General features: G+C 37.5%; 1 long non-coding RNA gene across 3 annotated transcripts in view; it reads right to left on the reverse strand.

Annotated features, from left to right (window-relative positions):
- LOC122238008 overlaps window positions 1–19,361 on the reverse strand; it is a 76,636-nt gene that overhangs the window by 31,799 nt on the left and 25,476 nt on the right. For 2 of the 3 annotated variants that reach the window (XR_006216925.1, XR_006216924.1), the window contains exon 3: window positions 15,769–15,874. The exons of the other annotated variant lie outside the window; for it this stretch is intronic. This is a non-coding gene — a long non-coding RNA (uncharacterized LOC122238008). The remainder of the gene's footprint in view (window positions 1–15,768; window positions 15,875–19,361) is intronic. 3 annotated transcript variants of the gene reach the window in all.

Consider the following 19,361-nt stretch of genomic DNA (forward strand, 5'->3'; position numbering starts at 1 on the left):
AAAAAAGAGAAGAACCATATGATCCTGTCAATCGATGCAGAAAAGGCCTTTGACAAAATCCAGCACCCTTTCTTAATAAAAACCCTTGAGAAAGTCGGGATAGAAGGAACATACTTAAAGATCATAAAGGCCATTGATGAAAAGCCCACAGCTAACATCATCCTCAACGGGGAAAAACTGAGAGCTTTTTCCCTGAGATCAGGAACACGACAGGGATGCCCACTGTCACCGCTGTTGTTTAATATAGTGCTGGAAGTTCTAGCATCAGCAATCAGACAACAAAAGGAAATCAAAGGCATCAAAATTGGCAAAGATGAAGTCAAGCTTTCGCTTTTTGCAGATGACATGATATTATACATGGAAAATCCGATAGACTCCACCAAAAGTCTGCTAGAACTGATACATGAATTCAGCAAAGTTGCAGGATACAAAATCAACGTGCAGAAATCAGTTGCATTCTTATACACTAACAATGAAGCAACAGAAAGACAAATGAAGAAACTGATCCCATTCACAATTGCACCAAGAAGCATAAAATACCTAGGAATAAATCTAACCAAAGATGTAAAAGATCTGTATGCTGAAAACTATAGAAAGCTTATGCAGGTAATTGAAGAAGATATAAAGAAATGGAAAGACATTCCCTGCTCATGGATTGGAAGAATAAATATTGTCAAAATGTCAATACTACCCAAAGCTATCTACACATTCAATGCAATCCCAATCAAAATTGCACCAGCATTCTTCTCGAAACTAGAACAAGCAATCCTAAAATTCATATGGAACCACAAAAGGCCCCGAATAGCCAAAGTAATTTTGAAGAAGAAGACTAAAGCAGGAGGCATCACAATCCCAGACTTTAGCCTCTACTACAAAGCTGTCATCATCAAGACAGCATGGTATTGGCATAAAAACAGACACATAGACCAATGGAATAGAATAGAAACCCCAGAACTAGACCCACAAACGTATGGCCAACTCATCTTTGACAAAGCAGGAAAGAACATCCAATGGAAAAAAGACAGTCTCTTTAACAAATGGTGCTGGGAGAACTGGACAGCAACATGCAGAAGGTTGAAACTAGACCACTTTCTCACACCATTCACAAAAATAAACTCAAAATGGATAAAGGACCTGAATGTGAGACAGGAAACCATCAAAACCTTAGAGGAGAAAGCAGGAAAAGACCTCTCTGACCTCAGCCGTAGCAATCTCTTACTCGGCACATCCCCAAAGGCAAGGGAATTAAAAGCAAAAGTGAATTACTGGGACCTTATGAAGATAAAAAGCTTCTGCACAGCAAAGGAAACAACCAACAAAACTAAAAGGCAACCAACGGAATGGGAAAAGATATTTGCAAATGACACATCGGACAAAGGGCTAGTATCCAAAATCTATAAAGAGCTCATCAAACTCCACACCAGAAAAACAAATAACCCAGTGAAGAAATGGGCAGAAAACATGAATAGACACTTCTCTAAAGAAGACATCCGGATGGCCAACAGGCACATGAAAAGATGTTCAACGTCGCTCCTTATCAGGGAAATACAAATCAAAACCACACTCAGATACCACCTCACACCAGTCAGAGTGGCCAAAATGAAGAAATCAGGAGACTATAGATGCTGGAGAGGATGTGGAGAAACAGGAACCCTCTTGCACTGTTGGTGGGAATGCAAATTGGTGCAGCCGCTCTGGAAAACAGTATGGAGGTTCCTCAGAAAATTAAAAATAGACCTACCCTATGACCCAGCAATAGCACTGCTAGGAATTTATCCAAGGGATACAGGAGTACTGATGCATAGGGGCACCTGTACCCCAATGTTTATAGCGGCACTCTCAACAATAGCCAAATTATGGAAAGAGCCTAAATGTCCATCAACTGATGAATGGATAAAGAAATTGTGGTTTATATACACAATGGAATACTACGTGGCAATGAGAAAAAATGAAATATGGCCTTTTGTAGCAACATGGATGGAACTGGAGAGTGTGATGCTAAGTGAAATAAGCCATACAGAGAAAGACAGATACCATATGGTTTCACTCTTATGTGGATCCTGAGAAACATAACAGAAACCCATGGGGGAGGGAAAGGAAAAAAAAAAAAAAAAAAGAGGTTAGAGTGGGAGAGAGCCAAAGCATTAGAGACTGTTAAAAACTGAGAACAAACTGAGGGTTGATGGGGGGTGGGAGGGAGGGGAGGGTGGGTGATGGGTATTGAGGAGGGCACCTTTTGGGATGAGCACTGGGTGTTGTATGGAAACCAATTTGACAGTAAATTTCATATATTAAAAAATAAAAAAAAATAAAAAAAATAAATAAAATAAAGTACAAAAGTCAGAGAAAGTAAAAAAAAAAATAAATAAATAAAAAAAAATAAATAAAGTTTTGATAGGCCATTTAAAAAAAGAAAAAAAAAAAAGCCAGATTTCAGTGGGATAAGAAGTTAATGGGGAGGTTGGCTGGAAAGGTCAGATATTGGACTTCGTAGATCAAAAGAGATTATATTTTTGTTACTGCTTCCTTCTAAAACAAGGTGACGTCAATTTATTTATTGACCTAGGTGTGGGGAAGCCAGTAGAGAAGGAAGTCATGCGATACCAGACCCGAGTCCCCAAAGAGCAGAATAAGATCCAGAATGCACATAGAAGCCTTGTCATGAATGGGACGTGGGCCTTTCTTTGTCTTTTTATGTGGTGGGGAAAAAAAGGTGAGAAGGTGAAAATAGAGCTTCTAGAAATAGCAGGAAATTGAGGGAGTCACTGAGATAAGAAGGATAAGAATGGGTAGGGCTTATAAGCATCATAAAAGTCTGGATATCTGTTTTAGGAATCAAAAACCTATCACAAAACACTGCCTGGAACTACCTGCCTGAGCTATACAGGCTGGTTTCTAAGAAGCAGATGGTGAAATGGAGTTTTGGGTGCAAATGTTTATTGGGGACCAATGCTTATGAAAAAGTGGAAATCATCTAATGCTTTTTTTGTGGACCACAGGGTGAATAGCCATGGAGCATTCATATTGTTAAAATAAATGTATCAATATGGAGAAATCCCAAGAATAGAACATTGAGTGAAAAAAGTAACTTACCTAAAGGTATCTGTCATATGGTAAAATTTGTATAAATTTTTAAAGCAAACAAACCAATAGTATATGTTATGTTATGGATAAATATAGACAGAATAAAAGTACAAAAACCCTTAGGGGAATGATATACATCAGTGTAGGTACCTCTGGTCGGCACGAAATGGAAAGGAGTGGGAGGTTCTGTGAGGTAATTATGTCAAGCCTCATTCTTGACACATAATAAACACAATAAATAAGTAAATAAATAAATAATACAATAATACAATAAATAAATACAATAGATGTTAACTAATATAATAATAAAACATTAACATATGTTTATTCTCACTGGTATATATACAAGTATCTATTATAGTATTTTATTTTATTGTTATTATGTTTAAAAGCATTTGTACTTGATGATTTTAAGGAACCAAACACCATCAGGGACCCTTTCCTAATTATACAAGGCCAATAATAGTACTAATTTCCAACATGATATGTGACTTTCATCTCAACTTTCTGAGGGCCAAACCTCTATGAATTAATTGGTGATGAAATGAAATAGTCAAGTCAGTGGCATACTGTTTGACTGAATACACACACGCTCATATGCATGAACATCCTCTTCGTGTAACATAAGCACCGATAACCTCATTAAAGGCTAAGGCCAAGTGCATCTGTCTTTCCTCTTTATCTGATGAATTCTTCAAGGGTAGGACAGTGTCCCTTTACGCTCTGCCAGCCGTCCCTGGCATATTGTGAGCACTCAATAAATAATAATTACTTCAATCCCTTAATAAACAATCATGCATTTCCTCAATAAATAATACTTAATGATAATGAAATGACTGAAAAGAATGGCAAAACTTGAAAAAAGTTCTAAATGAGATATACCTGTTTGAACCTAATTAAATATAATTTTATGAAAAGTGTACTTAGAACTTAACCCTGTAGATTTCATATTGGTATTCTTTGCCTTAGATTTTAGGACACTATTGTTCTTTTAGTTCATATTATCACTAATGTCTCGGCTATATTCACATTTATATAAACCTGTTATGCATGTGTGTGTGCGTATATGTATATGTGCATATCCCTCTATAAGTGTGTGTGCATATATGTATACGTATATATATTTGTGTATGCACAAATATGTTTTTTCCATCTCAGTCTATATATCACTGATTCTCAGCAAGACTGTGAGGCATTACAGTTCTCTTTGTGGGTGTGTATGTGGGAAGAATATTCTCCATTTTGCAACACCATTGATACTATGTGGCCTCACTGTGCCCCCAACCTTTTATGCCCTGTGTCCTCAACTATCACAGGTGTTAGCTAATATTATCACTATCATCTTACTATTTAGCTAATCTCATAAACTAATTTGTAATGAGGTATTACTATGTCAATGAATTGTTTTCTTACTTTAATAAGGACTGTTGGTACTTTCCTCTGAAAAAGTGATTGACAGTATGAATTCGAGACATACATACCGTCCAGACATGCTGTGTTGGAAATGCAGTTCCACAAGGATCCTTTGGTAGTACTCAGATTATGACATATGCAATATTCTTGCTACACAATTCAGATGAAAGATAAATTCACCCTGACATTTGTTCTCAGATATCTAGCTTTTTCATCAAATAAAACTATAGAAAATATTGATTTTATTTTACTTTACTTTTAGGTTGTACAGCATAGTCTTACTAAAATTTAAACTGACGCTGGTTGGCTCAGTTGGTTAAGTGTCTGATTCTTGGTTTAGGCTCAGGTCATGATCTCATGGTTCATGAGTTCAAGCCCGCATCAGGCTCTGAGCTGACAGCACAGAGCCTGCCTTGGATTCTCTCTCTCCCTCTCTCTCTGCCCCTCTTCTGCTCTCTCTGTCTCTCAAACTAAACTAAAAAGTTAAAAAAAAATTAAACTAACTTTCAGAAATGCATTTAGTAAATAGAGTAGCAAAATCATGTGACATGCTGTAAACCAATCTAAGTTGATATGACCACAGTTATTTACCAACTTTCCATTTTGATTTTCACTTGGACATCTTCTTGGAGACTCATCCATTTCCTCCTTTCCCTTCTATAACTACAACTGAAATTAAATACTGTTCATCTCATTCAGGATCCAGGATGTGCCTCTCACAAAAAATGAATGACTGCCCTTTCTGAGTTGGTTCCATAGAGTAACTTTAAAGAGTGAACACCACACTTAAAGAACTATGTAATTCAGACAATGCTTTTATTGATGACAACAATTTTGCTTAAGTATGAATGCTTTTTTAAAAGAGGATAATATGAGAAATAGATGTAATAAAAGGAATGAGCCCTTTAGATGACAATGGGGTGATAATAAGCTTGTGATGCTGTGCTTATGACTTATTTTGTTATTTTAGTCTAATGGCCTGAAAGGTCCTTTAAAAATCATCTAGGTGGATATATATTACATGAAGATAATAGTGTAGATGGTTGTTTCCATTTGACTTTAAAATAAACTTCAAAGTCAGGAACTTTTTGTATTATGTTGAATTGTTCAATTATGTACTTTTGAAAGGCATGGTTTTCATATGCAAAATATCTTCCCAACATGTGCATGCTTTAAAAGAATTCTTTTACTCGAAATGTAAAAACACAAAAATAAATACCTCAATTCAACCAGTGAACTTGGTTGATGAATCCTCTAATGGAATAGCGTGTCAACTCTGCCCCTTTTAAACTCACCTTTGTCTCTAATGCCTGAGCTATCACTGAAGATTAAAGATGGGATTCAAAGAGAGCTATTCTTCATATTTTACCTGCTCATTAAATGCCAAGATAGTTTTTTACTCAATTATACATCTGCCAATGAAAATGGTGAGCAAAGACAACACCAAGGCCATGTTTTCCTTTCCATCATTGTCCCCTAGTGAATTACAAGGTTGTGAGCTCTCTTAAAACAATTTATATTGACCCAGGCTTCATAAATCTGGTACAGGAGACTGAGTTGCTGAGCTATATGTTGTGGTCATGTCTTTCTGCCAACAACATTAATCACTTGCTCAAGAAGAAGTAGCTGTTCAAGAGTGTTCTGTCTCAGGCTCTTGTCAGAAAGGATGTCTCAGCAGAAGGCTTTAATGTTGCCCTTTCCCCTCTGGCTTTCTACACTCCTCTCTATAGGTAGGTTTTCAGGCTCTAACCTACCATGTACTCTTTATTAGGTAACGTCAAAATGAACAAAAATGTACAAAGAATCATATGCTCGTGAGAAGAATATTATATTTGTTAGCCACAATTTCTAAAGATGGAGATAAAATTAAAAAGACACTAGATACATTTGCATATGAAAAAAGTAATCTTCCATGTTTAGAATCACTTGAAGTTGGAGATGTATTTGAGATGAAATGATTTTTATTTGTGCCCTTGCGATGAACTGCTTCTAACTCATTTTTTAAAACAAATAATTTTCTCCTTAAGGAACTACTAAACTTAACCAGAAACCAGCCAGCACATCTGTCTCTGAAATGTTCCAGGGGAAGACATTAACAGGACTCTGGTAGGTTATGCATCTGGCCACCAACACTTTATTTGGAAAAAGAAAGAGGGCTATGACTAATATACAGGAAATTATGTTATTTGACACCTTATTATATTAGAGAAAAAAACAAAACAAAATATTAAGCTAGTATGAATGAAATGAAATAAATGAGATTGTTTTAGGTATTATATACAATAATTACTCCATTTCTTCCCATTGCCTTAGTGAATCAACAGAAGCATTACTATAATATTTTTACTGAAAGTAAATAAATAATATGCCCTTTTAAAATCTCAATTTTCGGGGCGCCTGGGTGGCTCAGCTGGTTAAGTGTCTGACTTCGGCTCAAGTCATAATCTTGTGGTTTGTGAGTTCAAGCCCAGCGTCAGGCTCTGTGCTGACAGCTCAGAGCCTGGACCCTGTTTCAGGTTCTGTGACTGCCCCTCTCTCTGTCCCTCCCATGCTCATGCTCTCTCAATAATAAATAAATGTTAAAAAATACTTTAAATACAAAAATAATAAAATCTGAATTTTCATGTGTCTTCCTATAACTACTATTAAGTAACTCTTATAGGAGACTTTTGTTCTATGCGCAGAGCAGTTTGTAATCAACCAGTTGATTATTTTAAAACGGAAGATATACTTCATTGAACACTATTCTCCCTGACACTACTGATGAGTGCCTAGAGCATTTCTTTCTTTCTTTTCGTTATTCTCCTGCTTTTTTAAAACTTCCATGAAGCATAGAGTATGTAGGGGATGCTTAGTTTTAGTTCTCAAAACAAATACGTTAACATTTGATTACAGAGAGACAAATAGAAGAGTGCTCAGAATTACTTTTTTTCTAGCCAGTGTAGAGCATGTGCTACGCTTTTAGAAAATGTGGTTCTCCCCTCTTGCACTGTTGGTGGGAATGCAAACTGGTGCAGCCACTCTGGAAAGCAGTGTGGAGGTTCCTCAGAAAATTAAAAATAGACCTACCCTATGACCCAGCAGTAGCACTGCTAGGAATTTACCCAAGGGATACAGAAGTACTGATGCATAGGGGCACTTGTACCCCAATGTTTATAGCAGCACTCTCAACAATAGCCAAATTATGGAAAGAGCCTAAATGTCCATCAACTGATGAATGGATAAAGAAATTGTGGTTTATATACACAATGGAGTACTATGGTGCAAATGAGAAAGAATGAAATATGGCCTTTTGTAGCAACGTGGATGGAACTGGAGAGTGTGATGCTAAGTGAAATAAGCCATACAGAGAAAGACAGATACCATATGGTTTCACTCTTATGTGGATCCTGAGAAACTTAACAGAAACCCATGGGGGAGGGGAAGGAAAAAAAAAAAAAGAGGTTAGAGTGGGAGAGAGCCAAAGCATAAGAGACTGTTAAAAACTGAGAACAAACTGAGGGTTGAGGGGGGGTGGGAGGGAGGGGAGGGTGGGTGATGGGTATTGAGGAGGGCACCTTTTGGGATGAGCACTGGGTGTTGTATGGAAACCAATTTGACAATAAATTTCATATATTGAAAAAAAAAAGAAAATGTGGTTCTCATCCTTCGTTCCTTCTTTTGTGATAATTTTAGAAAACCACTTAAATAAGAGTTTAATTGTATACAATTTATCAGGCTGATCTCTTTCATATTGCTGGCAGTTTTAATTACTGTTGATAATATTGATTCGCCAGTTATAGTGAGTCTGGAAATAGAAAGGTCAATTGAATCGACTTGTTAAAAAGTATAAAATGGTAATAATTATCCCCAGCCCCATATGCGAAGTTGCCAGGTAGTGGCAACTTGTACAGCCATCGATCGGTTCCCTCAGCATTATCTGTATGATAAAGACCATTTTTAATGCTACAGTCTCATGATGGATATAGAACCAGATTGCTGAAGATTTTTCCCTACTTATTAAGTCATCTTATACCATCTGTACCTGGACTACATTTTGCTTACGATAAAATTAAAATGAGTCTATGGGTAATGAAGACATTTAAAGGAATGCTGGATAATACAATTCAAAGCATGAAAAACAATACCAACGCTAATATTTTGTACACATACGATGCAGTAAGATAGTGAAGCCACCGTATGAATAATATTTATTTTTTAATGATGTAAAATAATGCTTACAAATCATAAAAACACACAAAAAATTTAAAGAAGGAAAAGCACCTCATAATCATAGAGGGATTAATGTGATTTTAGAACTTTTACTTCCACTTTTTTTTCACTCCATATGCTACTTTGTATTGGATGCAAATTTCCAAATTAAGATATCTGTGGAATCCTAATCTGCATTGAAGCAAAAACACTGTGCGTGATCAAGAAACTCTTCTTGCACACATGGAAATCATGTAAGTCACAGAAAAGAATATCTTTATATTTTCTAAATTTTTTAAATGTTTATTTTTGAGAGAGAGAGAGAGAGAGAGAGAGAGAGAGAAAGGGAGCTGGGGAAGAGGCAGAGAGAGGGAGACACAGAATCCAAAGCAGGTTCCATGCTCTGAGCTACTGGGCACGGGGCCCGACGCAGGGCTCGAACTCACAAGCTGCAAGATCATGACCTGAGTCAAAGTCAGATGCTTAACCGACTGAGCCACTCAGGCACCCCAGAAAAGAACATCTTAAAAGGGATATTTCAAAGAGTAGGTGTTTGACAATATCTTTCCTCCTCAAACTGTAATTACTTTACAAAACTAAGATCAAGCTTGATATTTCAACATTGAAGTATCAGTAGGTTTCTAGGAATATCCCAAGAAAAATAAACAGTTAAATGGAAGGATTGAGATTATGATAGGCGTTTTGAGATTTTCATGCAGAAGATTATTTTAGATTTTTTAAAAATATATATATAGGGGAGGTAAATGACAAGAAATGAAAACAACTACTTCAAGAAATGGCATGGTAATTACCACAACACAAGAAAATTGAGTTGATCCATCTTTAAAAAGCTAATCTACTTAGAAAATACTTGAGCCATATTCTTTCTGGAAGCTCTTATAACGTTGTCAATGTGCCATAGAATTTTAAGTCATTATCTCCAGTGAGGTCTCTCTTACTCCAGACTCGTTTTGCCCACTGTCCCATACCAATCATTTGGATAGTTCAGACTCAACTTGTACTCAACATGTCCAAAACAGAACCTCCCACATTTTGCCTAAGCCAGAAATCAAAAGGGGAAATGCTCTTCCCTTCAAATTCAATCAATGGTCAAGTCCTGTTATTATACTACTTAAACATCTGTAGCCCGTGTTTCACCTCTCTCTATCCCATGATGACTCCCTACATTTAGACCACCATTGCCTTTCATCCAAAGATGCTAAAATAGCCTCCTGGCTGGCTTCCTGGTCTCCTTTCTCTCCAATCCACATTGCAGTAAAGGAGAGAGATAGCAGGAGCTATGGAGAAAGGGAGGGGGGACTGAGTGAAACTCTGATTTAGACTCATCCTTGACAAAAATCTTTAAATATTTTCTTTAATTTTCTTTTTTTTTTTCTTTTTTTTTCCTTTTTTTAGAGAAAGTGTGTGAGTAGAGGAGAGGGGCAGAGAGAGAGAAAAAGTGAGAATCTTAAGCAGGCTCCATGCTCAGTGTGGAGCCTGATGTGGGGCTTGATCCCATGACTCTGGGATCACGACCTGAGAAGATATCAAGAATCAGATTCTCAACTGACTGAGGCACCCAGGTTCCCCCAAATATTTTCTGAGTATGAACAACTGGAAATGGATTGCAGTGGCTCTTATGACCTGGTTCTTGCTTTCCTCTCCAGCATGTCTCTCTAACTAAACCTCTTGCCTTGAACCCACTGAAATATACTTCAATGCAACACATCCCTCCCTTCTTGAATCTGCAAACATTTTTGTCTTTGTTGAGTATTATGTTCTATCCTTTGCCTGGTTAGCCCCTACTCAACTTTCCAATATCATCCGTCAGAACACTTTCTAAATGTAAACTCCACTGGCCCCAAAGGCTTGGCTGGACACTCCTTCCCCCTATGCTTCCAGAGCACCTGTATTTTCTTCAGCAGAGGACCTATCATTCTGCATTGAGATTCCTAATTACTTGCAAGGTATAAGGCTAGGAATTGAATCTTTTTAACCATTATATCCTCAGGTTTATATTTTCCAGATTTCTCTCAGTTCTCATATGTATGCATTTAGGCTCCATTCAGCTGGACCATCCAGAGCCTGGTGAATTCGCCCCTCTTCTTCTTCTTCTTCTCTCCATTATTTTCCCTTGAAATCACTCATGTTTCCCCAAATCTTACTTGTTCTTCCAAGTTCTGTTCATTTGGCACCCTTTCCAGGAACCCCTCACCGGTAAAAAGTGCACCACTCCTTAGAGCCTTCATAACAATTATATAACACTTACTTGGACTTGCATGTTAGAGGCCTTTTTGGTAGTCTTCTCTTTCTTATAGCACATAGACAGAAACTATATATTATGCGTCTGTGTACTCTTAATTCCTACCACTTAACACTAGTACCAGGAAATAAGTGTTTAGTGTATAAATAAATGCCTGCTGATCTTTGGACTAGTTTAGAAACTCACATGTCACATATACTAATCTCTGTCTTGGTGTCTCTCTTCCTGACATGCCTTCTCTTCCCCCCCCGCCCCATGAAGTCCATCTGTCCTTTTCCCGATTTACCTCCTTAAGGAGACATTTCAAAATCATATTTTCCAGGGAAGCCTTTTTGAATCCACCTGCCACACCCTGACTTCTCCCCCACTCTCCTTGTCTTGTATCCTTCCTTAGTATTTTATTTTATATGATATTATTTTATTTTTTAGAATATTACTTTGTAGATGCTAACATATCATGTTGGTTGTTTTCAGGTTATTTCAAGGATATTTATTTTGTCTCCTAAAATAACTTGTAAGTTCTGGACAGAAGCTTTCCAATACGACTCTCTGCCATGATGGACAAAGTCTATATCTGTGCTATGCAGCAGAATACTCTCTAGACATATTTAGCTACTGAGCACTTGAAAAGTGTCTCGTGTAACTGAGGAACTAAAATTTCAATTTTATTTAATTTTCATTAATTTAAATGTAAATAGCTACATGTGGCTAGAGGCTACAATATTGGGGAATGCAGTTTTCAATGCCAAAGAGAGTATATTTCAAATTATTTCTCTTCCCTAAGGTGTCTGGTACTTAACAGGAAGCAATGCCTCATGTTTATAAAGTATTTTACAATAAATATATAAACTCAATTAAATACAGAACCCTACTCAAGTTTCAGAATTACTCTTTCATGCAGGTAGGATAAATATTATTAAACCCATTTAATTTTAAAAAAATTTTTTTTAACGTTTATTTACTTTTGAGACAGAGGGAGACAGAGCATGAACGGGGGAGGGTCAGAGAGAGAGGGAGACACAGAATCTGAAATAGGCTCCAGGCTCTGAGCTGTCAGCACAGAGCCCAACGCGGGGCTCGAACTCACGAGTGGTGAGATCATAACCTGAGCCGAAGTCGGACGCTTAACCGACTGAGCCACCCAGGCACCCTTATTAAACCCATTTTAAAATAACCAGGAGGGTAAATGACTTATGCAAAGTCATATGGAAATCACTGGCAGATTAGAATCTGCCCCTTTAAAAAAATATATCCTAATCCTTTTCTTTTCAATGTTATGTTGCCACTCAATAAAGTCTACCAATAAACTGAATTATCAAAGCAAGAATTTAATTTGATCACAGAATCTTCATTAACTGGTCATTTATTTCTTCAGTCAAAAAATATTTATTGAATCCCGGCAGTGAGTCAGGCATGCTACAAGCTGGCAGTAAACTGGTGAATATGTGGTTCCTTGCTCAGAAGGGACTGATTGTGTGTGGGTTGGGGAGTGGTGATGAGTGACAGTGAGTAAGCAAGCCGGTAAGTAAATAAATAAATGAATACAGATGAAAAAAAGTGCCGTGAAAAATATAAGCTGGGTGGTTAGGTAGAGAGTAACTGGGGAAGTCTTTTTCAGATAAGGTTATTCGAGGAGAGTTCTTAGAGTATATAAGATATGAATTGAGATCTAAAGGATGGAAAGAGTTGGAAACTAATTCTGGGGAGGAAGAACAGCAAGTCCTGAAGCTGAGAGGGATTAGCTGAACTTGAACTAAAAGGAGGTTAATGTGTCTAGCGCCTGGTGAATAGGGTAGGGGCTGTCTTAGTCTGCTCAGGCTGCCATAACAAAATATACAAACTGTGTATTACACAGCATACAGAAAAATTAATTGAAGATAGACCATGGACCTTAACGTAAAAGCTAAAGTTGCAAAGCTTATAGGAGTAAATATATGAGAATATCTTCATGACCTTGAGGTAGGCAGAGAGGTCTTAGAGAGGACAAACATATATAATATAATGCATCAATTGTCAACCAATTATAAATATACAATAGAATACAATGTGCTTTATAATTAAATACTACATAGTTTTAATACAATTATACAATACAATATAATAATTGACAATTGGACTTCATCAAAATTGATAAAAACTTTCATTTGTGAGGGCGCCTGGGTGGCTAGGTCAGTTAAGCATTCAACTCTTGGTTTCAGCTCAGGTCACCTTCTCATGGTTCATGGGTTTAAACCCTGCATCGGACTCTGCGCTGACAGTGCAGAGCCTGCTTGGGATTCTCTGTCTCCCTCTCTCTGCCCCTCACTCTCTCTCTCTCTCAAAAATAAATAAACAAACATTTAAAAACAAAAACAAAACCTTTTGTTTGTGAAAAGACACTGTTACAAATGAAAAGACAAGTGATACACTTGAAGAAAACATTTACAATGCATTAATCCACCATGTATACAAAAGGTCTTAACTGTATAAACCACAAACTTAAAAGTATAAACCACAAAAGTATAAACTTAAAAGTATAAACCACAAAAAGGTGGGCAAAGGACACTTAATGAAAAAAGATATATGAACGGTCAATAAGTATATGAGAAGATGTTCATCATTAGTCGTTGAAGAAATGCAACTTTCCTGCACTCACTAGAATTGCTAAAGCAAAAGAGATAGGCAATACCAAATGTTGGTGGTGATATGGAACAAATCAACTCTCAGACATCTAGTAGAATTGTAAAGTGGTTTAACCAGTTTAGTAGATCCTGATAAACTTACCTACCTACCTTATAGGCTAGCAATTCTACTCCTTTGTGTTTACCCAAGATATATGAAAACATATATTTGACAGAAACTTGTACATTCATGCCTGTGGTATATTTATTTATAACACCCAATAACTGTAAACAATCAAGTGTCTATCAAGATAAAAATAGAACCCAATTTGCCTTATATTCATTTGATGAAAAAATAGTAACAAAAATACTGATATATTCAACATCATGGATGAATCACAAAAATATACTGAGCAGAAGAAAACAGCATGAAAGTATATACAGCATGATTATATTTATAAGAAGTTCAAGTTCAAGCAGAATTAATTTAAAGTGATAAAAACTTTAAAGTAAAGTTTCGGGGCTCCTAGGTGGCTTAGTCGGTTAAGCATCGGACTTCAGCCTAGGTCTTGATCTCGAGGTCTGTGAGTTCGAGCCCCTCTCATGGGGCTCTGCGCTGACAACTCAGAGCCTGGATCCTGCTTTGGATTTTGTTTCTCCCTCTCGTTCTCTGCCCCTCCCCTGCTGGCACTCTGTCTCTCTGTCTCTCTTTTAAAAAATAAACATTAATTTAAAAAATAATAATAAAATAAAGTTCCAGGAAGGGGTGAGGATGATTGTCTAGAAACGAAACCTTCAGGGAGTAAAGGAATTGTACATCTTGAGTGGGTGATATTACATAAGTGTGTCATTTGTCAACATTCAACCAACTCCACACATAAGCTCTGTACATTGTACTATGTGTAAAATATATAAAAGAAAAACGTCATTTACTAGTAAAATGTGATGAGTAATAAGAGTAAAATGCAAAGCATCTGACTGAAATGGAAAGGATCAGGAGTGAAGTTTATAATTTAACCCATCTCATTCGGGAACCCATGTTGGGGCCAGACACAGAGGACTGGACTGACTTGACAATAGTATTTCACTCTACCAGGCACATCGGCCAAGCTCAGTGGCTGGATACTTCCTTTCTTCCTACCTTTTTTTTTTTTTTTTTTTAAGTTTTATTTATTTTTGGGACAGAGAGAGACAGAGCATGAATGGGGGAGGGTCAGAGAGAGAAGGAGACACAGAATCTGAAACAGGCTCCAGGCTCCGAGCTGTCAGCACAGAGCCCGACGCGGGGCTCGAACTCACGGACCGCGAGATCATGACCAGAGCCGAAGTTGGCCGCTCAACCGACTGAGCCACCCAGGCGCCCCTCTTCCTACCTTTTAAGTACAGATACTCCAATAACTACCAGGAGATTCTGATCTCAAGAAGAAGGTAAGTTAGAACTTGTGATGCGATATAAATGCTCCCATTAGTGATATCCATTGACTTCGTCAGGTCCTGAGTTTGAACTCTGCTAGGAGGGTGGAGAATTTTCCATTTTGGAACTCATTTATGTTGTTATTCTGCTGCAGCCTGAGAGCTCTAACCTCCAGGGCACAGGGCAAGCCTCATCTGTTTAGCCTCAGTATTAAGGGAAGGGTGGTTCAGCTGTAGTCAGTTTGGCAAGGGTGGAGATGTAAATATTTTATGTTTTCACTTGCTAATTTTAAGTACATGCATAAGGCCAGTGGTTGAATACTAGCTTTAAATTCAAAATCAAAATAAGGCAAATTACAACTAATAAGTCCAAGACATCAGATTAAAAGAATTTCAGCTTTTTTTTAGAAAGATGCTAGAAAATAAAAATGAACATACCTGGGTAAATATTTGAATAAGTAGATCTTCATGACCCCGGTGATACTCCTTTTAAAGGCCCTGTACAACTAATTACCTGTTTCCCTGATATGCTTCCCCTTTACTTACCATCTCTTCAGATACACCTGCTGTATTTCTGCAGCTAAACTCTCAATTTTTTGAGCCCAAACACTACCATGTCACCACTATGATATCATTGAGTCTATCCTGTGACGTATGTACTATTATAATTTCTTATTTACAGATGTAAAAACAGAGAAGCTAAGTAGCTTGCCCAAAGTTGCACAGCCTCTAAGAGAGTCAGGATTTTAACTCAGATCATCTAATAGACATGCTTGATCACCAAGCAAAACCAGCTCTCCTTACCTTGCCCCTTTCCTTCGCTTCCTCAAGGACTGATGTGCTTTTGCATATAATATTTAATATAATTCTTGTAATGACTTTGAAAGATGAGATGTCAAATCTTTACTGACTAAAAAAAAAAAAAAAAAAAACAGAACACTGAATTTCAAAGATTAACTTTCCCAAGTTTGCATGGCTAGAAAGTGTTAATGGCACCCGAATTTGGTTTTTTTTGTTGTTGTTGTTTTGTTTTTTTTTTTATTTTTTTATTTTTTTTTATTTTTTAATATATGAAATTTACTGTCAAATTGGTTTCCATACAACACCCAGTGCTCATCCCAAAAGGTGCCCTCCTCAATACCCATCACCCACCCTGCCCTCCCTCCCACCCCCCATCAACCCTCAGTTTGTTCTCAGTTTTTAACAGTCTCTAATGCTTTGGCTCTCTCCCACTCTAACCTCTTTTTTTTTTTTTTTTTCCTTCCCCTCCCCCATGGGTTTCTGTTATGTTTCTCAGGATCCACATAAGAGTGAAACCATATGGTATCTGTCTTTCTCTGTATGGCTTATTTCACTTAGCATCACACTCTCCAGTTCCATCCATGTTGCTACAAAAGGCCATATTTCATTTTTTCTCATTGCCACGTAGTATTCCATTGTGTATATAAACCACAATTTCTTTATCCATTCATCAGTTGATGGACATTTAGGCTCTTTCCATAATTTGGCTATTGTTGAGAGTGCCGCTATAAACATTGGGGTACAGGTGCCCCTATGCATCAGTACTCCTGTATCCCTTGGATAAATTCCTAGCAGTGCTATTGCTGAGTCATAGGGTAGGTCTATTTTTAATTTTCTGAGGAACCTCCATACTGTTTTCCAGAGCGGCTGCACCAATTTGCATTCCCACCAACAGTGCAAGAGGGTTCCTGTTTCTCCACATCCTCTCCAGCATCTATAGTCTCCTGATTTCTTCATTTTGGCCACTCTGACTGGCGTGAGGTGGTATCTGAGTGTGGTTTTGATTTGTATTTCCCTGATAAGGAGCGACGTTGAACATCTTTTCATGTGCCTGTTGGCCATCCGGATGTCTTCTTTAGAGAAGTGTCTATTCATGTTTTCTGCCCATTTCTTCACTGGGTTATTTGTTTTTCTGGTGTGGAGTTTGATGAGCTCTTTATAGATTTTGGATACTAGCCCTTTGTCCGATGTGTAATGGCACCCGAATTTGAATCCTTATCTACCTACCTGCAGCGCTGTGAGTTTTTCTACCTAAAAGACACACTTTTAACGTACAATTTCTCCCAGGCCCTTTTGTGTTTTAGAAACCATTTCCATATACGGCTTACTTAATTAGGTTTTACTGAAGCTAATTTTAAAATAGTTTACATTCTTTGGGCAAATAAACTTGAAGGGAACCCAGAAGTGAGTTGGAGGTCATCAGAGAACTGGGCAGTTGTGGATATGATTGAAACAGTGTGGCATTCACACATATTCCATATGTATTTTTCAAAACCTTGAGATCTCTAGTCAATATAAAATGTTAAATTTCTCTAAGTCTTGTTTTCCTTATCTTTAAAATAAAGGCATTGAACCTGCTGCTTTTTAAGATCCTTTCCTACGAATCATTTTCTTTTCTATTCTGTAATATGCTCTGCCTATGTACTTTTGTGTTTTTTAAAAAATACAGAAGTATACAGGGCTTAGTATACTAAACACCTTGGAGGCTTAGTCGGTTAACATCTGACACTTGATTTTGGCTCAGGTCATGATCTCAGGGTTCGTGAGATCGAGACTGGCATCAGGCTCCATGCTGTTAGCACTGGTAGCCTGCTTGGGATTCTCTCTCTTCCTCTTTGCTCCTCCCCTACTCGTGTGCTCTTGCTCGATCTCTCGCTCAAAATAAATAAATAAACTTAACAAAATGCAGAAGTGTAAACAGGATGGATTCATTATTTCGTTTGTTCATCTGATTTTCCATTCCACAAATATTTATTGAGAACCTACTAAGTGCCAGGCAGTCTGTTGACTCTGGTGCAACAAGTGTAAATAAAGCACAGTGTCTGCCCTCTGGAAGATCCCTTTGCAGAGTTGGATAAAGCTACACAGTACAGAGGGATGGTGCAATTCTCATGGGTGACATTCTTCTCAGAGATGACAGGTGACAACTGCTCTTCCTTTCATCACGAAATGTACAAAAGGTCCGTTTACTTCATAAGCTAACACGCACACCTCCCTCTAACAGTGCTGTTATCTTTTGTGTAACTTCTTCAGAACCAGGAAGGTTTTTTCTTTCTTTTTGTTCCTCCCCCCCCTCCTTTTTTTCCACAAAAATGAATAATACAGGAGACAACCAATAGCCAGTTTATACTCCCTGCTGTCCTTCCAAAGCTTCATAGCCCAAAATAAAGGTGCTGCGGAGGTGGAGAACCCAATTTCCATTCTAAGTTTCACACAGTGGGTTTCAGTCAATTAAAATTTCTGTTCCTAAGATACAGTTGCTTATGGAGGCAAGTAGCACCCACATTTTCTGGAAACAGTGATCCTGGTCTAGAGGAATGGTCTTCCCCCAGTATCTGCTGAGACCCCAGTCAAAGGATTCTATTCAGTTGCTGATGCAGGATTTCATCTCCTTTCTCAGGCATCAACTTCCTCTTATTACCTGGGTTTTGACTCCTCTAAGCAACACAACAAACATCTTAGGGGGGAAACAACATGTTTGTCATTCTTTTTATCCTCACTAATGCATTGGAAGTAGGCCATCTGGCTGCCTTTTGGGTAAATCCATTTTATAACAAGATTTTTTGTGTGTGATTCAGTAATTAAACCCCTTTGGATAGAGTTCAAGATGGACCTGCCTTATGCTGAATTTTGCTTTAGAGCAAACTGTTAGTCACAGGTGCCAGTGAATTCGTAAATCAGGATGAAAAATCTTTTGTAGATTTTGGAAAATTAGTCATGTCTCTGAGTTTCTTCTGGCCTTAGGTACATTCTTCTTCAGAGGCGAGCAAGGTGAGAATATCCTTAGGATTGCCCCTGGTCTAACATGGCTAAGATTGTGATCTGCCATCAATTCTAAATCTAACCTCCTAGGGCTGAAGTGTTGAAATTAAGATAAGAGACTATTAATATTGTTAGTCATTGCTATAGACAGCATAATAGATTTATTCACTCACTCATTCATTCATTCATTCATTCAGTAAACATTTGCTAGCTGAAGGTACAGAAATAACTAGAAAAGCTTGTGAACTCAACTTCATTATGACGTGATTTATTCTATTAGAGACCCAATGTTCTTTGTGTGTGTGTGTGTGTGTGTGTGTGTGTGTGTGTCATTTATTATGTGGGGGCTTCAGTTGTCAAAATCTGATATGACATAACATCTCCTTTGGAATATTTTCTAAGAATAATTTATTTCTTTGGACAAATGGCCCCATCTCTTAAACCCAAAAAATATAAATCAGTACAAAAATATGGTTAAAAGTCAAGTGATCAGTCATGTTTTGTTGGATATCTTGTAGGAAATATTTCCTCTTGTTGGCTAGTTGTGCTCCCAATTTCTTTTGCCATGAGTCATGGAAAGTTAATATTCCATTTGAGAATTTTCTTCTGGCCAC

The sequence above is a fragment of the Panthera tigris genome, chromosome B1 (genome assembly GCF_018350195.1).
Source record: "Panthera tigris isolate Pti1 chromosome B1, P.tigris_Pti1_mat1.1, whole genome shotgun sequence".
NCBI lineage: Eukaryota > Metazoa > Chordata > Mammalia > Carnivora > Felidae > Panthera > Panthera tigris.